General features: G+C 42.3%; 1 long non-coding RNA gene and 1 pseudogene across 3 annotated transcripts in view; one reads left to right on the top strand and one right to left on the bottom strand.

Moving 5' to 3' along the window:
• The window catches only part of LOC144379361 (uncharacterized), a 215,243-nt gene that overhangs the window by 172,116 nt on the left and 21,370 nt on the right, over positions 1 to 21,757 (top strand). The window contains exon 5 of one of the 3 annotated variants that reach the window (XR_013442194.1): positions 11,146 to 11,249. The exons of 1 other annotated variant lie outside the window; for it this stretch is intronic. This is a non-coding gene — a long non-coding RNA (uncharacterized LOC144379361). Of the gene's footprint in view, positions 1 to 6,497; positions 6,694 to 11,145; positions 11,250 to 21,757 lie in introns of those variants that run through there. One more of the 3 variants, XR_013442196.1, reaches the window with a different exon arrangement.
• LOC118554265 (large ribosomal subunit protein eL33 pseudogene) lies at positions 13,658 to 14,106 on the bottom strand (annotated as a pseudogene).

Here is a 21,757-nt window from a genome sequence, read left to right on the forward strand (position 1 = left end):
CTGAAGACAAATATTGGGCAAGGCAAAGCAAGAGATACTGAAGTCGTCAGAACATTCCGTTTATTCGTGTGCCAAAAAGGGGGGAAAATACCAGCAAATTACTTCCCATTTGCAAGTATGCTCTGTGAATTTTCCCAGAAGATGAATATATAGGAACTCATAAATTACAGGAATCGAATGCCCAAACTATTTGATAAAGAGGACAGGCTGAAATAGGGCTAAAGAAGAAAAATAATCTTTATTCACCCTGTAGCAAAATCTTCCCACCATTACCATCCAGGGTTCTACTGATGAGCTGAGTCATATACATGAGATCACTGACTCAGTTTAAAACACATACTCCTTTTATTCACATATCTAATGTGAAGATGATGTAATTTGTGAAGAAATGCCAGTAGGTCTTCATTCATTCACTTTCATTTATTAAGTGCCTACTGGATGTCAAGATTATAATAGTTTCTGAACATATAAGGAAAAATAAGATATGGGAACATCCATGCTCTCACAGTCCCAAAAAGGAAGACAGATTAATAAACAAATGATAGCCACAAACCAAGCATTGGATGGGAGAATGTGTAAACAATGGGGTGCGAGGGGCGCTGGAGGGGAAGTTGGGGGTGGGGCTCAGACTTAAACAAAATGATGACGTGTGCCGAAATCTGAAGAGATTAGACTAAACTAAGTCCGCACAAGTAGGATGGAAAGGAAGAGACAAATGAGAAAGACACAGATGATTAAATGACTTGATTATCAGTTGGACATCGGGGTCTGTGGAAGAAGAAGGCAGGAGTGACACATCCTGACCCGCACCTAGGGTGTTGACAGCAGTCCAGGCCTGCTTGGGGTGTTGGAATCCCTCCTCAGCCTCTGAGCCGCACAAGGGAAGTGGCCAAGTGTCATTATCTGGAACAAGGCGCTTCATGCACACGACAGAATCCACCTCTCGCCAGCCCGTGTCAGCAGCTCTCGGGGATTTTGACCTCACAGTACGGGAAGCTCTGTGACCTGCTAGAACTTCCTTCCCCAGAGCGAGGCTGTGCTGGTCAGTCCCCGGCTTGGCGGCAGTGCCTTCCACTCCAGTCTCAATCTTTGCAGTCCGAGTCTTCATTTTTGCTCCAACACCAGATTTCTAGTCTGGATGGATGGGTAATAATCAACCAAGTCACGAAACTCGGAGAAAGGCTGACGAATTCCGATTCTGACTTTGTGTTCGAAGTGTCCATGGGACCAAAATTCTTCCAATCAGTGTGTGGAATTATCTTTTACTTACTGGGAATTTAGTGCACAGCCTTGCCAGTCACTTTGATTTCTGGTTGTTGGTTCGGTTTTTAGCTGAGTATCTTGGTGTTTTGCTGTTCTTTGTCTCTTTTCTTTTACTTTACTGGAGCATCTTGAGAAACAGTATGCCCTCCTGACTGAAGGATTAACTTCTCGACTGGAATACACAGGTCTGGTCCAGCACCAGACATGCTGTATTCTCATTTGGAATCGTTTCATGTTGTGTGTTCCCTGTACCACATTTGTACATTTGTGTGCACATTGTCTTGCATTTGTTTTCTTTTTTTAAACTCGCTTTTCCCTGACATAGCTCAAGAAACAGCTGCACATCTATGATTAACTGAAATGGGGTAGGACTGATTATTAAAGGAGTAAATTCTAGAATTAGGTCTGTTCACTGGAATGGTGAACAGGAGGGCAAGTCATATGCTAAGAGTCTCGACCCAGCTACACATGTCAGTTTGGTCTGCGGGCACAGCAAGAACGGGACAGACAGGAGTGGACCCAGTCGACATTAGCACCACACGCTGTAACGTGTATTGGGGCGGTTCATGCCCGAGCCTTTTGGGGAGATGATGACATTGCTCCTGATGAGGAAAAATCAGAGGCTTGGACTGCAGATACAAGGCAGAGTCCAAAGCAGTACTGAGGCACAGAGGAAATGGTGCCAGCATCTGGTTATCAGAGCTGGGCTCAGGCAGGAAGCAGACCAGCAGTCAGGCTGAGCCTAAAGCTCCATGGAGCCTCAAGTCCAGAAGCTGGGGTTGGGGGTTCCGGGGAGCAGTAGAGAAGACAGGCGTGTGGGGAGAGAAGTGTGGCATCGAGGGAGGGGTGGCCAGTTGAGCCTGACATCTCCCACCTGGACTGAGACAAGCGCCCTTGAGGGCAAGGACTGTTCTGCTCCTCTGGCCTCCAACTGGAGTGTTTAATGGGTGCTTCCTAAGTGCAAATACAATGGAGCTGAATTAAAGGGCTGTCTTCAGTTAATTACTCAGAATCTCATGGGAACAAACAGCCTCCTGCAAGACATAGATGGTCCCCAGAAAAGGAATATTTGCATTGAGTAACAGCCTGATTGTGCAGATGACCGTGATTGACAGAAATGTCCTCAGAGGCCCTGACAAAGGACACTGCCAATTACACAAATTACACAAACGGAGACCCGGCAATCTTCCCGTCTTCAGAGAGGCTTCCTTGGCCTCAGTGCCCAAGAACAGCCCTGCTGTCCGTGCTGTGATACCACCAGCTTGTCTGGTTCTGGAGACTCTAGTTTAGGACATGCCTGCCCACCAGGCACAAGTGAACCTAACAAGCGGGGGCGCATTCCTGAGTGCTTACTGGAAAGGTGAAGGCGAGGTCAGTTTCCCAGGATCAATCCCCAGGTGCACCATTCCTAAAGGGCCCACTTTAGGGATTCCTGCACGGGTTCAGCACGGCAACCCCCAGAAGGGTCCCCTCCACACCATCAGCACACTAAATTGGGCGGGGTTGGGAATCTGTAGGTAGATTCTAGACTTACGTCACCCAACACCTGCCAGAAAAAAACAAGATGCCTGTGGAACACCCAGGAGAGGTGCATTCCTCCTGCTCAGGTAAGGGTCAGCACCAGCTACCCAGATAGATGCAGGGGACCTGTGCACAAAAGTTGTATTTTTCCTGGACAGATGTGAAGATAAACAGATCCTGCCTGAAGCAAAATTGTGAAACTGAGAAGTCAGTGAAATTTGCCTTGGGTGTCTCCCACCTCCTCTTTCTCCTTCGGTGACCAAACGTTCCCTCCCCTCCCTAGTCCTTCCTGGTTCTAGGTGCCTTTACGAAGTTTAAAAAAAAAGGGGGGGGGCGCCTGGGTGGCTCAGTCGTTAAGCGTCTGCCTTCGGCTCAGGTCGTGATCCCAGGGTCCTGGGATCGAGTCCCACATCGGGCTCCCTGTTCGGCAGGAAGCCTGCTTCTCCCTCTCCCACTCCCCCTGCTTGTGTTCCTGTTCTCGCTATCTCTCTGTCAAATAAATAAATAAAATCTTAAAAAAAAAAAAAAAGGATCTGATAACATAATTATACTTAACTATCTCCTTCACATTGCTGTGGTAACTGCCCCAGGTATTTGCATTTTAAAACCTTTTATTATAGAATGAAATGGCTTTGTAGGTCTTCCCTGCAAGGGATTTTTAAGAAATATTAAGCAGGTAGAGATTTGTGTTTGTGTTTGTTTTTGTTTTCGTTTTAGAGCAGGGTGGTTTTTCCTGGTTTCCAAAATTACACTGCACTCTGTCAAAGGCTGGCTGGCCCCAAATGTCAATAATTGACTGCAAGTTTGCCTTAGATGCATCAGGCGCTGGGAAGTAACTTCAGAGGGAACATTCTGGCCTTCTCCCCTCCTCCAACCCTTACCCCATACACTCCCATTCTCTGCTAAAGAGAACACCCAACATAGTAAACCTCTATGAATTACTAAAATATTTTTTGTACATGTTATCTCATTGAATCCTCACAAGAGTCCGATGAGATAAGGATTGTAATTATCCTAATTAAAACAGTAATTCCACTTACCGCTTCCTCTAGAAACACCATTTCCTTAGCTCAGGCGCTGCACCCTCCAGGCTTTCCTCCTCTTCCCATCTCTGTTTCTTCTCAGGGACCTTTGCAGGCTCCATTTCTCCCTGCTCCTTAAATGCAAGCGTTCCCTGGACTTTTGCTACACTCTTGCCCTGACCATCGCACTCCTTCAGGAAGATACTGCAGCGTGCTTTCTAGACCCTCACAGCTGCCTTTGGAGCCCAACTCTCTCTGAACTCCAAGCCTTTCCAACACTTCTGCTTCATATCTCACAAGTCCCTAAAACTCTGTATGTCGAAAGCAGAATGCAAAGTCTGCCCCCACCCACCCATCACCCCCCATCACCACTGAAAAATCTGACCTTTGGACAGTGTTCATTGAGTCCCGTCTCCAGCCCATAGTCATCAGCTAAGTCCTGTTTGTTACTCTCCTAATGGTCTCTTACTTCCATTGCTACCATCGCCTCCCCACTTAGGTTCCTGTAGTGCTCCCCCAAAAGGGCCCCTTACATCCACTTTGTCCCTCTTTAACTCATTTTCCAGGTTTTGTACAATTCTCATCAAGCCACACCTCTACTTAAACAGTCAGTAGTTGAAATGGGAGAAGGTATTTGCAAATGACATATCTGATAAAGGGTTAGTATCCAAAATATGCAAAGAACTTATACAACTCAACACCCAAAAGACAAATAATCCAACTTAAAAACGGGCAGAAGAGGGGCGCCTAGGTGGCTCAGTAAGTTAAGCGTCTGCCTTTGGCTCAGGGCATGACCCCAGGTATCATGAGCAGGGAGCCTGCTTCTCCCTCTCCCCCTGCCATTCCCCCTGCTTGTGCTCTCTGGCTCTCTCTCTCTCTGTCGAATAAATAAATAAAATCTTTTTTAAAAATGGGCAAAAGATATGAACAGACATTTCTCCAAAGAAGACATCCAGATGGCCAAGAGACACATAAAAAAATGCTGAACATCACTCACCATCAGGGCAATGCAAATCAAAACCACAATGAGATATCACCTCACACTGGTCAGAATGGCTAAAATAAAAAACACAAGAAACAACGAGAGTTGGTGAGGATGTGGAGAAAGAGGAACCTGCGTGTACTGTTGGTGGGAATGCAAACTGGGGTAGCAACTGTGGAAAACAGTATGGAGGTTCCTCAAAAAATTAAAAATAGAACTACCCTATGATCCAGTAATTCTACTACTGGGTATTTATCCAAAGACTACAAAAACACTAATTCAAAAGGACATATGAACCCCTATACTTATTGCAGCATTATTTACAATAGCCAAATTATGGAAGCAACTGAACTGTCCATTGATAGATGGATAAAAAGATGTGGTATACACACACACACACACACACACAGGAATATTATTCAGCCATAAAAAGAATGAAATCTTGCCATTTGCAACAACATGGATGGAGCTAGAGAGTATAATGCTAAGTGAAATAAGTCAATCAGAGAAAGACAAATACCATATGATTTCAGTCATAAGTGGAATTTAAAACAAAACAAATGAACAAAGGGAAAAAAAGAGAGAGAGACAAACCAAGAAACAGACTCAACTATAGAGAACAAACTGATGGTTACTAGAGGGGAGGTGGGCAGGAGGATGGGGATAGTAGGGGGTGGGAATTAAAGAGCACACTTATCATGATGAGCACTGAATAATGTACAGAATTGTTGAATCACCATATTGTGCACCTGAAACTAATATAACACTGTATGTTAACTATACTGGAATTAAAATAAAAAACTTGAAAAATGAATCCATGATTAAATGACCTGCTCCAAGTTATTGGTGGAATATTAAAAAGTCAGTAGTTGACCTGACCATTGTTGGGGACCTTAGGTATGGGTCCCTATCCTTAATATTGCCTCTGAAACTCAGAGAAGTATGGTCTCTAGCCAGCTTTCCAGTCTCATCTCTCCCCACTGTTTCCTTCACCATCAATACTCCTGCCCCTCTGACTTTGTTTTGTCTCCTTAGAAGTTCAAGGGTCTTAGTAACTCACAACCTTTGCACTATCTGTTCCTGTCACCTGGGTAAACTCTTTTTTTTAAAGATTTTATTTATTTACTTTGAGAGAGAGAGAGAGAGAGAGTGAGCACACATGAGTGCAGGGAGGGGCAGAGGGAGAGGGAGAAGCAGACTCCTCCGTGAGCAGGGAGCCCTATGCGGGCCTCGATCCCAGGGTCCTGGGATCATGACCTGAGCCAAAGGGAGATGCTTAACTGACTGAGCCATCCAAGCGACCCTTACCTGGCTAACTCTTAATCATCCTCCAAATTTCAACTTAAAATGTCCCTTCCCCAAGGAGGTCTTCTTTTATTCCTTAGATAAGACTAAATCTCCTTGGGGTGTGCTCTGATAGACATAACCCCCATTACAATTGAAATGACTTATTTAATGTCTATTTGATTAACCAGACTATAAGCACCACAAAAGTGAATTTTTTTCAGCACCCTGTCCCCACTATCTAGTGCACTGTGTAACACGATTAATACTAAAAAAAAATTATTGGCTTGAATTAAATGACTTTTCCAAGCCAGTTTAGAAATGTCAAAGTGAAGACTTGAAACCCAATCTATCTGACCCCACAGCCCATTTTCTCTTACCTTTATCCCCTCACTGTGCATCCTTCTGCTCTCACCAATTCTTAGATGCCCTAGAATAGTGGTCATGTGATCATCCCTTTGTGGAGGTAAATCTCATCCTCTGGGTTCAGAATCTGCTACCTCAGTCCTGCAAGTATCCCAGGTATGTGAAGACCAGGAAACAGCTGCCCAGGGACCCTGCTAATGTGGTAGGTATGTGTTGGTTTCAAAATATGTCCACAAATTCTTAAAAATATATATGTCCACAAATTCTTTAATACTTCTCTTTTGAAGAAATGGAGCTTAATTCCACTCCCCTTGGGTGTAGACTGGACTTAGTAACTCATGTCTAACAAATAATTTTGGCAGAAGTGACTGTTTATAAGTTCTGAGACTAGGTCTTAAAAGACATTGGATCACTTGCTCTTGGATCATTCACTCTGGGGGAAGTAAACTGCCATGTCTCGGAGACAATCAAGTATCCCCATGGAGAATTCCATGTAGTGAGAAACCACAGCCTCTTTCCAACAGCCAGCAAGGAACTGAGGCCTCTGCCAACTGAACTGTGTAAGGGTGCCATCTTGGAATATCAGATCTTCCAGCCCAGTCAGCCTTCAGATGACTGCAATCATGGCCAACATCTTGACTGCAATCTCATGAGACCCTCTGAACTATAACTACCCAGCTAGGCTGCTCCCAAATTTCCAACTCACAGAAACAATGAGATAATGTTTGTTGTTTTCAGCTGGTACATTTGGGGATCATTTGTTACACAGCAATAAATAACAAATACTGAGTAAAACAGAGAGCAATGGTAGGATCAGAGCAAATAAGCAAACCATAGAGGCAATTCTTTGGAATGAGGGAAAGACCAGTTATGTGTGGGAAGTCTTTTTCTTTTCATGGGTGTGATTATGTTATGTTGCATATAACAATGCTGCAGTGGGAGGTAGGGTACTAGGGTAGAAGGGAGCCTGAGAACCCTGCTAGGCAGTGAAATAGAAGTGGGCATCCAAACATGAGCCCCAGACAACCTGAGGCTGGTAACACAAGAGAGGAGACAGGAACCATGAGTCCAATGGCAAATGTAGCATCCATAACCAAGCACTGAACTACAGAAGGATATCTAAAAGTAGGAGCCAAGACACCAAACTGCTATAGAATCAGTGGCATGTCTGAAGTCACAACAAAAACAAAGGGAGTAGAAACAGAAGATTCTGTTGTGGGTCTTCTGCTTCAGCTGGCTGAGTTCCCACACATTTTCTATATAGACGTTTCTGCTCCTAAAGCACCTTGCAGTGGATGAAGTTGGGCCCCACCCCATCCCCTTTACCAATTAAGTATTGAATGATAACTCTCGAAGCTGCCTGCTCTCTGGAGAACTGCCCTGAGCCAAATGCTTTGCACCCATCCATCACCCTACCAACAGACCTCAGCCAGTGACTAAATGGCATGAGGGTAGAAAAAGCCAGTGCCCTTGCCTTGAGATGGAGCTAACTGGTGCAATTTATGCTCTAGAGCTTTTCCAGGGGATCAGATTTAAGCTAGCATCCAGTTGAGACCACATTATCCCCTTACCCTAACCTGCTTCCCTCACTCCTCTTTCCTAAGAGTACTGCAACAAATCACTTGAACAAGAATCCCCATTTCAGGATCTGCTTCTAGGGAACCAATCTACAATACCCCTTAAAGACATCTAGTACTTTCTGGTGTGTGTGTGTGTGTGTGTGTTGGACTGAATGTGTCCCCCCAAAATTCGTGTGTTGAAATCCTAATCTCCAGTATGTTGGTATTTGGAGGTGGGGCATTTGAGAGGGAATTAGATGTCAATGAGGTCATGAGGATAGAGCTCCCATAATGGGATTGGTATCCTTATAAGAAGAGAAAGAGACCAGAGGCCTCTTTCTCTCCACGGTGTGATCACACAGCAAGAAGGCAGCCATCTGCAAACCAGGAAGAGAGCTCTCAACAGACACCAAATCTGCCGCACCTTCATGTTGGACTTCCCAGCCTCCAGCCTGTGAGAAATAAATGTTTGCTTTTTAAGCCACCTGGTCTATGGTATTTTGTTATAGCAGCTCAAGTTGACTAAGACAGTGTGTATTAGTATGATTGTGGTGATGATGAAAGAATATCTAAAATCAGAGAAAACAATAAAAATTTTCCTGCTTGAAGAGTCCATGAACCAACAGAACAAGAAAGCAAAACCTAGCAATTTGGTTAAATGGTTTAAAAGAGATATCAATGAATAATTTATCTAAGTGTTTATCGGTTGTAATGAATTTGTACCGTATCAACCTGGCTAAGCTAGAACAACTTTGTCCAGAATCTCCTTCTCTGGATGGTCCAAACAAAAAATGTACACAAGATTTAGAAGGCAGGAAAGGAAATAGGAGTACTGTCTGAAAGTTGTGGTTGGATGCAATGAGAGATGTTAGAAGTGCTGATGTGTTCTAGATAAGCCTGGCTCTTCCAACTAGGTGTCTAGCTCTTCTTTCCAGCTGCTGGCACTGCTGACCAACAGCAACCCCAGGCCTGCCCTCAAATGCAAATGGAAAGGCAATAGCTTACCATAGATTTCTCCACCAGCTCTTCACAGACCCACTCCAGCAGCTGATGTGCCTGGCTTCTCAAATTCTCCAGCAGGACATAACTTGTCCCATCATGCCAATGTGTCAGGAGGGTTGGTTAGCAATTTTCTCTCATCCTCTAACTCTGTATTTTAGGCTTTACTTCTCCAAATTTCTCCCTAATTGTGAGAGGTCTTATTGCTATAATAGGTCCTAATTTCCATAATATTCAAGGTGGTCTGCTTCTCTGATTGAGTCCTGATACCTGATACATTCATACACTGATTATATTTAACTGCCATACTGCATAGTAAAATAGTAACTGCATATATATCATTCAATGGATGTTAGATTAATTTTGTTGATGTTGTTTTTCACTAGGAATAGTAAACTTTCTAAAGATATACTCGATGTTTAGAGCTTACTATTCTTTTAGCATGGTCACTTGAAGAGAACTTTACAAAATTAGAGGGAGAATTGAAAAAACATTGAGACATTGGCAGGCATCAGCAGTGCAGGAATGATGGCAGGTTTTCATCTGGAGAATGACATAATTGGACTTTCAATTTCATCATCCTGGTTGTAATGTGAAGAATGAGTTGTAAGGAGGTTGAGAGTGGAAGTCATAGGGAGCAATTAGTAAGATAGTGCAATCATCTAGGCAGAGATGATGGTACGTAGACTAAGGTGGATAACCATTTCAAAGGTAGCAAAAGTATCTTTGGCTCTGAACCACCATCATAGAATGACTGGGACATTTAACCTCTCAAATTCCCTCTTTTTCCTTGTGGAAATCCCCCCAAAATTTATATGCTAGCACTATTTAATTTGTTATTGTTGAATAACACTTTTATGGTCCTTACTACCTAGCCACTGTTGTAAATGCTTTTCAAAGGTTCATTTAATCCTATAATGGCTACTGGTGCAGTTTTCCTGGTGTCTTAAGTTGGTAGCCAAAACCTCCATCATCACTGAATGCCATTGCTGTTTCTCTCCCCTCTGTTGGTCTGGATGATGGAGTTTACTTCTCATCTTGTGGTTGCTGTTACTCTCTCTGACATGGGGAGGTCTATCAGTTGGGTTTTGTGGTTACAAGCAACAGAAATGGACTCAGGTTATTTTAAGAAGTTAATTTTCCTGTGTAACATTAGGTACTACTACTCACCCCTTTGAATATTCAATATCCACATACACCCTTGTTTCCATATTTAGACACACACACACACAAATTCCTACTAAATATAATGCATCTCTTCTTCATAATAACAAAAAATGTACTCACTTCCTCTCTGAAGGGAGACAATCCAAAGTTTCATTAGACACTGCATGCAGAATTTCTGAGCGTTGTCCACTTCTTCTTTAGTCCAATACGACCTCATATTGATATTCTACAACCTATGGACTAAATTTTGAATTTAAACACCATAAGCACACCTATATAGAACAGTGAAAGAACGGGGAATTTGTTTTATATTCAAGTTGGGAATTATGGATGGAGACTACATTGTTTTATAGCTGTTTTTTTTTTTTAAAGATTTTATTTATTTGAGAGAGAGAATGAGATAGAGAGAGAGAGCATGAGAAGGGGGAGGGTCAGAGGGAGAAGCAGACTCCCCGCCGAGCAGGGAGCCCGATGCGGGACTCGATCCCGGGACTCCAGGATCATGACCTGAGCCGAAGGCAGTGGCTTAACCAACTGAGCCACCCAGGCGCCCCTTTATAGCTGTTTTTTTCAAACCAGAATCCAGTCATAGTTCATTAATTGCATTTGATCACTAGTAGACTGCATTTCCAAAGGCTTCATCTCCCACTTTTTGGCATGCATATGTATCTACAGTACCTGCTACTTCTGAATCTGTGGCAGATTGTATTTTCCAAATATATCCACTCTTTATATTTATCCCATCCCACATGTTCTTCTTACAATGTGATTGTCACTGCTCCCACTAAGAGGTGGGTGATATTTCCTCCCCTCTTTAACCTGGGTGGGAGCTGGTGCCTACTCCAACCAAAGAAGTACAGTTAAGTGATGCTATGTGCTTTCTAAGACTAAGTTATAAAAAAGATGCAGCTTATGTCTCTCTCTCTCTCTCTCTCCCTGGCCCCTCTCTCTTTTTCTCCCACCACTGGCCCTTGGAACCTAGCTAGGGAACAGCCAGTATCAATCACCAGACATATGAGCGAAGAAGCCTTCATATTATTCCAACTCCAGCCTTGGAGTCTTCTAGCTGAGGCTCCCTTCATCACAGTAGAGGTAAGCCCTCCCTACCCTTTCCTATTTGAATTTTTGATCCATAAAAACTCTAAGAAATCAATACTTATTTTTGTTTTAAGCCACCAGATTTTGGGGGTAGTTTAATATGCAACAGTAATTAATTAATACACACTCTTAAAAGCATGCTGTCATCAATAGAGCAAACCATAATGATGTCCTGTGGGATAATGAGATAGTCAAGATTTGGTTTGACAAATATAGTAAAGAGGCAAAGAGTTGGTGTATAGCTGAGGTAGGAGTGAAGTTGTACTGTTGTCATTGCCAAGTAAAATCAGCCTGTCTCAAGTGTTAGTATTTTTGGACTAGGGGTAAAAATAAAAGCATTTACTAGATGATTAGCTGTGTTCCAGGTGTTAGTAGTATTTCTTTGTTCCAGTAGGAACACTGCATTTGGAACAAAAGTTGCAGTTTGAAATGCCAGATGATTATGTTTATGATTGTTCACTTTTATGCTCCAAGACCCATCCATATTTACTTAAATAGAAATGTGGTAGGAATCACCACACCTGTATCTTTCAAATCTTTGATGATGGAACTGACTTCTGAAATTTCCTTCAGAAATTAGGTGCCAGTCAATGTCCTAGACACTGAAGATGAACAATGACAGGCAAAATATCTGCCCTCAAGGAGACTACATTCTAGGAAGGGAAAAAGACCATACACAAGCAAACAATTGTACAGTATATTGCTAGGTGATAATAGGTGTCATGCAGTAATATTGCTTTTCTGTATTTTGCTAATGAGAGGGTATTCCAAGAACTTACACTTAGCCCTCTGTTATAATAGCCCATATTCCCTGAGTCAAGAAGTCAATGTGAGGATGCTTCCAGTTGCTGAGGTTGTCCAATACTATCTGTATCTTTAGGTCATGGGGAAATAGCCATGAAAAGAGTTTGAGGTCCCATAGGACCAACTATGAGTTACAATGGGTCAAAATTCCATTTAGCATATGTCCTTCATAAGGCTCATTACCAATATTCAGGGCCCCAGTAAATCAGTATAAGTCCAGGATCAGTGTTGAAGAGCCTGTGAATGTTTTGAGTGTGTGCTTTTCTTTTGATCACATTTACCCATTAAGTGGCTTCAGATCTATAGGCAGAAGATTCACAGTTTATTCTTGTGACATCGGTGTAAACTCCATCCTCAGGCATATTTGATCACATCTGCACACTAGGGGTTCTGCATTGTGAATTCATCCAGGTCTAGTTATTGAGTGAGGTGCTGTGACTCACTTTAGGGATAATGTAAGCCAAGTTCTTTTTCACCAGACCTATCTTTTTAAAAATTGCAAATCAGGGGCACCTGGGTGGCTCAGTCCGTTAAGCATCTGACTTGATTTCAGCTCAGGTCATGATCTCATGGATCATGAGATCAGCTCCGCGTCCAGCTCTGCACTCAGCAGGGAATCTTCTTGAAAATCCTCTCCCTCTGCCCCTACCCCCACTCTCAAATAACTCTTAAAAAAAAAAAAAATTGCAAATTGAGTAGGGCTTTAGTGGGCTGAGCATCTCTTTCCATCCCAGGAATCCTCTGAACAATGAACCAACACCAACATCTCTGTAGATCAGATCCTTCTGATTACTCTCTGGTCTGTGGCCTATTCAGAAACCAACCACACTCACTTTGCTTCTGGCAAAGGTCTGGGACTTGGTCTCTGCCTCCCCTGCATCCTTCCACTCCCACCCTCTTTTGAGTTAAACCTCAAGCATTGTCTTACATACTACTAATTATCTTAACTAGAGGTGGTTAACTTCTGACCAAGGACAGAAGCCAGAATTTACTAAAGTCCTTGCAAAAAGCTGCATAATGTTATGAAAAAGCTTTCCCCAATTCCTCATCAAATGAACACCTCTCTGCAAAGAATACCACGTAACTCTTAATCACTCTACCAATAGGACTTTAAGGCAGAGATTTGCTTTGGACTTATGCCAAGGTCTTCAAATGAAGCTCTAAAGAACTATCTGGAACATTTTATAACAATCTTTTCTGACAAGAAAGGAGTTTAGAGACCTTTCTAAATTCTTTCAAACACCACTATCATTTTATTATTTGAGTGAATGTGCTTGGGGTGAATCCCCCTAGTAAAAAAAATTCCCTAGCAAATCCTCCAGGGCAGGTCTTCCTACAGCAGGTCTCCATTTTTCAGAAAGATACTTATCACTGCCTCATCTTTAGAATGTGTTCACTATTGGTCTTTCCAGAAGAAACATCTTATTCAGCATTTATTGCCTCTTTGCATTTCAGCGGTAGGGAGATGTACTAGCTGTATGAAAGGAGGGATCAATAATTTCTGGCGCTTAATGTATAGTACACTTGAGAGGGAGCGCAAGATTTAGAGGAATGAGCCAACGTGGGGTTAATAACTGTGGAGTCCAAAGTGATTTTTTTTTTTCAAGAGAACAAATCTACACCTTTATTTACTTTTCATTAAATTTAAGTCCTTGAGGGGTACAGCATCACACGGATTCTGTGGCCAATGGCTTTAGCAGGAAGGTTGCTTCGGAATTTGACACAAACCATGCCACTGCTTCCATGAGCACAAGTTACTTTTCCCCAGATTACTCTGGTTTTGTTTGGTTTGCCACCAGGAGTCACTGTGTTGTTCTTTGCTTTGTACACATAAGCACATCTCTTGCCTAGATAGAATTCCGTTTCATCTTGAGCATAAACACCTTCGATTTTAAGAAGAGCTGCGTGCTCCCTCTGGTTCCGGAGACCCCGCTTATAGCCAGCAAAAATGGCCTTGGACCACAGCCTTCCAGACATTATTTGGCGTTATAGAAGTCCTGTTCCCAGCAGGCCTCCACAGACTCCAAGATGGCGGGAAAAAAAAAGCAAGTCCAAAGTGATTTTATCAGATACCATTTGAATTTCGAATTCCACCCCCTTCCCATCTTCCCTGCTTTTCCATTCTCAAATGGCAACGCTAAAAGAATCCCTAGTGCATCCCGTCTTCTCAGACTTGGGAAACATTGTTCAGAGGAAAAAGTACCTTCTACTGCAATTCTGGTCATTTGGAAACAAGCACAGAGCTCAGGGGATGGCTTCAGTAGGGATCTGAGCCTTTTCCAATCTCCAAACTCATCTAGTTCTTTTGTGGCTGACTTCTATTTGCACGCTTTTTTCTCTGCTCTTTCTTAGGGTTGTTCTTGACCCTAAATTCATTGTTCCCCACCGGGATGATTGACTAAGAGGTGCTCTGGGAAGCTGCATGGTAGTTATAGCTGGGTTCAAACCCTGGCTCTGCAGCCACTAGCCATGTAACTTTGGCTATATCCCTTGGGCTCTGTGAACACCAGTTTCCTCATCTGAAAATGAAGTGAATCAACCCTACTTCAGAGAGTTATTATCAGAATTAGAGAAAACACGTGTAAAATACCTACCCAGATACTTGGCCCATGATAGGTTATAGATTAATAAATATACCAGAACCACATTTGTATGTATTATTACTAGCATATATTATTGATAATAATTATTGATAATAATCAGCTTTTCACCATAAAAATATTTAAATGTTTTGAGCCTTTACTGTATAGTCACACTTTGAAACTCTCTACATATATTAATTTATTTAATCTTCTCTGCAACTCTGTTACGTGGGCATTGTTACTAACCCAGTGTTGCCGTTGAGGATACTGTGGCACAGAGAGGCCAATTAAATTACCTAAGATCACGCGCTGGGAACCATGGAGCCAGGGTTTGAATATAGTCTGGCTCAAAGCTGGCACACTTTACAGGCCATACAGAAATGCTTACTCTAATGGTGGGTTAAAAGGATCTGCAAGAAAAATATTTTCTATTTTTCCAGCTCCTTCATATTGTACTTTATATTTATTGAAGAGAGAGATGTTTTTAAATGTACCAGAAAACCCAGCAGAGTCATTCCTTATAGAAGTAAGCTGAATTTATGCTCAGCCATGAGGTTCATCCCCTTGTCCCTGCTGTAGGATGCTAAAGGTAATAGAAAATTTGGGGTGCCTGGGTGGTTCAGTCGGTTAGATGTCTGCCTTCGGCTCAGGTCATGATCCCAGAGTGCTGGGATCGAGCTCCGCATCCTGCTCCCTGCTCAGCGTGGAGTCGGCTCCTCCCTCTCCTTCTGCTCCTCCCCCTCGCTCGTGCTCTCTCTGTGTCTCTCAAATAAATAAATAAAATCTTTAAAAAAAAGAAAGAAAGAAAATTCTCCCAAACCAGTCTCTAGAGGAGATATATTGGCTCACTTAACTATATGTCCAAAAGTAAGGCAAGCTCTAGGGTTGGTTGCTCTAGCAACTCAGTGAGATCCTAAAAGACTCAGATTCTTTCTACTTCTCTCGCTTGCCGTCGTCTATCAGCTTCATCCTGAGCCGGCTGGTCTTGTGGTCCTGTAGCAATTGGAACAGCATGATTCTTCATTCCCCTCTAGTGGGAAAGGAGAAGAGGTTCCAGTGCTCTTTCAAAAGCGTCAGGAAAGGCTTTCCGGAACACTATAGTGTACACGCAGCTTCTCATCCCATCAAAATGGCCAATTAGCCTCACGTGCCCCTCCTCGAATCACGCACTGCCATGGAGATGGAGATACCCTTTAGCCAATCAAAGCCATCCCTAGAACTTGGGGGGTGAGGTCATCTTCCCCGAGGCACAGGGATATGGGAGGAACAGAGAAACCTGAACAAAATTGTGGTTTTCTTGGAAAGGGGAAAGAGGGGGATAGTGACAGACAGACAACCAACATATCCAGCACACTCCCAAGGATACATTATCTATTTTCCATACATTTTCCTATTTTCTTGGCCCCATTTTTATCTTCACTATACTAGGAATAATAGCTACTTCTCATGGAGTAAAATTACGTGAGATAATGTATATGGAAGGATTTTAAACGCTGTACAGATGAGTTGTAGTTGTTGTTGCTGTGCTGCTCTTGTAGTTGGGATTTTCTCTTCAAAGTATGTTGTGTTGTTAGTAGCAGGGCCAGAACAGTAGAGGCCATGTGCCTCCCAACCTCCGTTTTATCCATTCCTACCTCCTGGAATGAACTTTCTCCCACCCCCAGACACTCTATGCTGCCTCTTACTAGTTGTGTGATTTGGGGCAAATCACTTCACCTCTCTGAATTCCACCTCCCCCTTTAGTGAAATGAGATGCTTGGACTAATTAATCTCTAAGGCACCTTCAAGCTTTAATCTTGTGATACTATGAATTTCAGGCAGCAAGGTAGAGAAGTAAAGAAGTGAAGAATTTCAGGCAGGTGGAGGGATTTGGGGTCAAGGGATTTTAAGCAATCAAGTGTCCATTTAGCAAGGCTGCTCTGATTTAGGGGCTCCAAAGACAGACAGACACACACACACACACACACACACACAGGCAAACATACACATGCATAAGCATACATACATACTGAGTGCATGCTAGCAATTGATAGTGAACATCACACAGAAACAAGGACATCTAATAAAATAAAAATGGATCCAACTGCAGGGCAGACCTGAGAGATGAAGATGTGGGGAATGAGGCAGTGAGACCAGAATCTTAAATACATCCAAGTTTGGCAGAGTTGAGAATTCCACTGAGGGTGGAGAATTATCACTGCTGTGGGCATTGCTTTTATAGGCCTGAATGTGCCAAAATATGAGGGGATCTCAGGAGAGATCAATCTGACCTTCCAACCACAGCAACATGTCTACTACTGGGTCTGACCTTGTTTTGCTTTTTTCTATTCCTGGTTTCAGCTGGACCTCAAAAGCAGAAAGGCCAAAATCCAACAAGAAAATCTGTTTCTATTATTTTCTCTTGGCTGCTTAGGCGACCTCTCTTGGCAGGCTTTCTGGTGATTTGTCCAAGCCTGGGGCCTCTCTTCCGTGGAGTTTCCATCACCTTCTTCAGGGGAGAAAGAGCTCTAAGCATCACTATGCAGTGCCTGCGAGGCACTTGCTCTTTTTCTTAACCTAGAGTCCTTCAGTCCTTTCTTTTCCTCTTTGTCCCCCAAAGAGACCAGGCAACCTGTACACAGAGGGACCCAGAATAATAATTATTATAATGATAACAATAATAGCAGCAGCTATCATTTATTGCCTGTGTACTATTGTTCAGTCATGATACTAAGCACTTTACATATTATTTCAATTACTAATTAAATAGCAGTGGCAGATAATAAGATGGTATAAAAACATTAAAAGGGGTCAAAAATTGATATTTCATATTGATAAAATGTATGGTCCATCAAGAAGTTATACCAGTCATGAACTTTTATGCACCTAACAATATAGTTTCAAGCGGAGAGGGAGACGAACCATGAGAGACTATGGACTCTGAGAAACAAACTGAGGGTTCTAGAGGGGAGGGGGGTGGGGGGATGGGTTAGCCTGGTGATGGGTATTAAAGAGGGCACGTACTGAGTGGAGCACTGGGTGTTATACGCAAACAATGAATCATGGAACACTACATCAAAAACTAATGATGTGGGGCGCCTGGGTGGCTCAGTCGTTAAGTGTCTGCCTTTGGCTCAGGTCGTGATCCCAGGGTCCTGGGATCGAGCCCCACATTGGGATCCCTGCTCATCAGCGGGCCTGCTTCTCCCTCTCCCACTCCTGCTGCTTGTATTCCCTCTCTCGCTGTGTCTGTCTCTGTCAAATACATAAATAAAATCTTAAAAAACAAAACAAAAACTAATGATGTATGGCGATTAACATAACATAATAAAAAATGTATAAAGCAAAAATACTAGAAATACAAAGAGAAATTGACAGGGCCACTGTCACATTAGAAGATGTTAACACACTTCTCTTTAAAATAGATCAAATAGACAAAATTAATTATATGCAGAATTTATATAGCATAGTAACAAGTTATATAGAATTTTGCACTCAACAGAGACTACACATTGTTCTGAAACATATGTGGAAACAGTTACAAAAAATGACAGTGTAGTAGGTCATAAAGAAAAACTCTAAAGGCAGTACTCTAAATTCTTCACAAACTTTAAAAGGCAGTACTCATACAAGCACTTTCATTGAACAAAATGTGATAAGACTTAGAGATTAACAACAGAAGGAGTGCCTGCCTTTCTCAGTCGGTAAAGCATGTGGCTCTTGATCTTGGGGTTGTAAGTTTGAGCCCCACGTTGGGTGTAGAGATAACTTAAAAATAAAATCTTAAAAAAAAAAAGAAATTAACAACAAAAGTATAGCAAAAAAAAAAATAAATCTATCTACTTGAATATTTTAAACACCTTTATAAATGATTATTGGGCATATTAGTCAGGGTTTAGTCAGAGAGATTGTTCCTCTATGAAATATCTGTACATAATGGGTTAGTCATCCATATATTCAGAGATTTGACCTGATACAGTTGTAGGATCTGGCTAAACAGTCTAAGGTTGTCGTCATTGCATCTGATACTGGAACTTGAAGTCCTCAGGGCAGGCAGTCAAGATGTAAAGTGGGGAGAGCACAAGCTGGTGCATAAAACCTACGTCAGTTCTTGCTTATGACTTGGTCATGCAGAAACCTTTTGTCACAGAGGTAAACACATACATACAAATGCATGCACACATGCACAAGCACACACACACACACACACTGAGTACATATTAGCAATCAAGAGTGCATCTCGCAACAGGAGTGAAGACATCTAGTACTCCTCTGAATGAAAGAGAAGCTGAAAGAGGATCCAGGAGAAGATGGAGCAGTTCCAATCTTGGCTACTGTCCCACACCAAGGAGAGCCAGCAGACAATGTATGTAAACTACAAAAAAAGTGAGCTATTGCTTCACTTACACTCTCCAAATTGCCCACGAGAATCTCTCTTGTGGTCCAGCCTAACTGGAAACATACAAGAAAGGGAATTCTGAGAAATGTAGTTCAGCCTGGCCAAGGTGACACCTTACAAAGCCACCACAATCCAACCTTTGTCAACTTGGCACCCATGCTTATCTCCTCCATATTTAATCTCCAAATAAAGATAAAAACAAAGTCATGTTTCTGCCTAACATAATACAACTATCCCCATAAAACCAGTAACATGCTAACCCAGAGGTCAGAAAACTCTTTCTTAAAGGACCAAATACTAAATATTTTAGGTTTTGGAGGCAACATGGTTTCTGTTGCGACTATTCAATGGTAGCATGAAAGTGGCCATGGACAATATGTAACTGAATGAATGTGGCTGTTTTCCAACTAAACATTATTTACAAAAGCAGATGGCCAGCCCTTGGGCCATAGTTTGCCAACCCCTGTGTTAATCCTTCCACCAAAGGAGAATGAAAATCCTTTTTGTGTTGAGTGATCTTTATTCTCCTGCTATCTAATTCACACATCACTCTTTGATATCCTATAGCTTAAATATTGAGATATGATGTTAATTACACATAGCATATCTTAGTTAAGGAGATGAAAGAGAAAAAGGAAAAAAATATTTGCTCAATATATATACACAAACATATGCATATCTAAATAAAGAAAAAAATACTCATAATGATTACATTCCTTTGTTTGCAATTGGTCACATTTCTTTGTCTGGTTCCAAATGTTATTCCTGAAGGGTCTGGGCCATTAGCAGTCCTACCGGAATTGAAGGTTGTTGTAGTTTTCCCCTGAGTTAATAATCACAAAATATTGGTATACTGAAAGTTGCCCTAGAGGATCTCCCACATTCCAGAAATACTCATAGTGTGATGGCAACTCAATTTCCTTTTGATAGTCAAGATCAATCCCCATAGCTATCTAGTAAATCCCTTGTTTGCCTTGATTCAGTGGCCTTAGGAGCCCAAAGTGGCCAGGTGACAGTCTTAACTTCCAGTTCATTGGAATCCTTATTGCGTCTCCAGGTAGGAACTTTCCTCTCTTTGGAACTAAGACTTCCAGAGCAGCAGGACCTAAAGTTGTGGGAATGGGAAACAAAAATTGTACTAGAAGATCATTAGGGTAATAATGAGAGCAACAACTTCACTTTCTACCCCCTTGATTCCTAGATTTGTGAATTCTGCTATGGGAGAAACAGCAATATAATGGATATTGATTTAGAGCATTTATTGCTATCTGGAGGACCTTGCTCTAGCCGTGCAAAGTGTTCCCACCTACTTGATGCCATAAATGAACCTTCAAAAGCTGATTACACCATTCTACCACAACAGTTGCTTCAGAATTATAAGTAACACAATAGGACCAGTGAATCCCGTGAGCATGGACCCATTGCCTAACTTCATTTGTTATAAAGTGAGTTCCTTGGTTAGAAGTGATGCTGTGTAGAATACCATGTTTTTGGATAAAAATATTTGGTCAGTTCATAAATAGTACCTTTGGCAGAAGCATTGCAAGAAGACAAGCAGAAAAATCAAATCCATATGCAATAAGGACAAAATGCTATCCAGTCCATGATGGAAGCAGACCAATGTAATTAACCTGCAATCAGGTGACTGGCGGATCCCCCAGGAAATGCCATTTGGGGGTCTCCTTGTTAGTCTCTGCTATTGGCAGATTGGACATTCAGTAGTGGCTTTATCTAAAAAGTCCATGTTGAAAGTGTGAAAATTCATGTTGCTGAGCAAGCATAACCTCCATCCTGATTCCATGGCCATTTGCTCATGAACCCGATAGGCAATAACAAGAGTGACTGGAGAAGGCTGGTTGACATCCACGGAAGAGTCATCCTATCCACCTCGTTATTTAAATCTTTCTTTGGTGAGCATTCATACGGGACACAAGTATTTTCATGTCCTGTGTCCATATGGAGAGGATTATCCACATATCTCTTCCCCAGATCCTTCTAACTCCCTGACCATCTAGCCAAATCATTAGCTCCAGCCCACAAATTGATGTAGACCCATATGTCTGGACATTTATCAATCCAGGCAAAATGAACAACTATATGCCCTCTCCAAAGTCCTGCCCACAAGAAGGATTTCCCTTCAACACTGTTTTTCAGGGCTGTCCCGAAGTGGGGCTGTAGTGCTACAGCTGTCCACTTTCAGATGGTGCCTGCATATCATGAAGAATTATCTGTAAACCAACTTCAAGTGCTTTTATCCTTAGTCAACTCATCCTAGGGAACTCACCATGAAGCCATCGATGTGGTTGAGAGAAAGAAGGAAATGTAGCAGGAGTAAGGGGCATGGGCATCTGGGCTACTTCCTCATGCAATTTACTCATGCCTCCAGGGTTTGCTTAAATCCAGTCTCATACATACTACTTCCTTTGATGATGCAGTGCTGCACCAGATGATACCCAGTTCACGATGAGCATCTCAAGTCATATGGCAACTTGATAACTCATGGTCAAGCACTCAGTCTCTACTAAGTCCCAGTAACAAGCCAAAAATTGTTTCTCAAAAGGAGAAAGCATGGCTTTGCTAAAAAATTCTTAGGGTCTGTGCTGTGATTCACCTGTAGGATAGGGCCTGCTAAAGACTCCAATGGCATCCCTATGTGACACTAATACTTCAAGTACTATCGTATCTTCTGAGTCATATGGCCCAATTATCAGAACAGCTTGCATAGCAGCTTG

This window comes from Halichoerus grypus, chromosome 10 (genome assembly GCF_964656455.1).
Source record: "Halichoerus grypus chromosome 10, mHalGry1.hap1.1, whole genome shotgun sequence".
NCBI classification, from domain to species: domain Eukaryota; kingdom Metazoa; phylum Chordata; class Mammalia; order Carnivora; family Phocidae; genus Halichoerus; species Halichoerus grypus.